Here is a 1,076-nt window from a genome sequence, read left to right as displayed (position 1 = left end):
ATATATTTATGGTAGGAAATTTACAAAATATCTTCATGGAACATGATCTTTACTTAATATCCTAATGATTTTTGGCATAAAAGAAAAATCGATAATTTTGACCCATACAGTGTATTTTTGGCTATTGCTACAAATATACCCCAGCGACTTAAGACTGGTTTTGTGGTCCAGGGTCACAAATATAAGTTACATGGTAAAGAGTGGGAGTGTTTTAACTGTCAAAACGTGAATTACACCTGTTGAGGGAGAGATGACACGAAGGCTCTAATATCACTGCAACTCCGAAATCAGAGCACAGTTAAATTATTTAATCAAAATCTATTTATATCTATACGATTCTGTCTTTTATCTTTTAAACGGTCCAGATTGGTTTTGACCAGATTGGTTTTTAACGTTCTGTAGCCTAATGTTCTACAATATGAACTTCACGAAAGACTTCCTCTAGTTCTGTGTGAAATTATAGAGCAACACGAAGGTAAGCGCATTATTGTTGTTGTTATTTATAACAATGAATTGTATGCATCAATGAATGGCACAGTTTTGACGGTCATGGTGTGTGCATAAACGAGTGTGAAATACCTAATTGCTTTGCTTTTTCCGATCACTTATATTAGGCACTTTTTTGCATTTAAATTCTAACTGTTGACATTGAAAATGATGCATGTGTTTTTTCGAGGGTATCTGTTAATTTCTTGATTGTCATTTTGACAATGTCTGCTTGCATATTTTAATCATATTTGGTAATTCTCTTTAATGTATTTTCCCCGATTTGATCCATGGGAAATTCAGTTAGCATGTTAAAACTGTCAGCACGCTAAATCCTTTCAGGGATGTTTTGTCTCAAAAGTCATCCGCTTTAAACACCACAGCTAACAAATTAAAGCAAAAATACTTAAAATATCCTGTGCTTAAAATCCTTTACAATTCCAATTTGGTGTTCCCAGTCAAAAATGGCTAGCCTTTCAAATCTTTCATTATGCTATATTATCACCAAATCTCAGATTCAATCTTTTTGTCAACTTGTTTTCTTTCAGTTAGCACAGGTTTTGTATTTCTTTTTGGAACTGATTAGGGAT

The 1,076-nt window shown here is 33.3% G+C and overlaps 1 protein-coding gene across 1 annotated transcript in view; it reads left to right on the top strand.

Moving 5' to 3' along the window:
• sema3ab (sema domain, immunoglobulin domain (Ig), short basic domain, secreted, (semaphorin) 3Ab) overlaps positions 1-1,076 on the top strand; it is a 24,803-nt gene that overhangs the window by 1,095 nt on the left and 22,632 nt on the right. The gene's annotated exons all lie outside the window — the stretch shown is intronic.

This window comes from Sinocyclocheilus rhinocerous, unplaced genomic scaffold, assembly GCF_001515625.1.
Source record: "Sinocyclocheilus rhinocerous isolate Xijiao unplaced genomic scaffold, SAMN03320098_v1.1 scaffold2049, whole genome shotgun sequence".
NCBI classification, from domain to species: domain Eukaryota; kingdom Metazoa; phylum Chordata; class Actinopteri; order Cypriniformes; family Cyprinidae; genus Sinocyclocheilus; species Sinocyclocheilus rhinocerous.
This window is presented reverse-complemented; position numbering and strand designations above follow the sequence as displayed.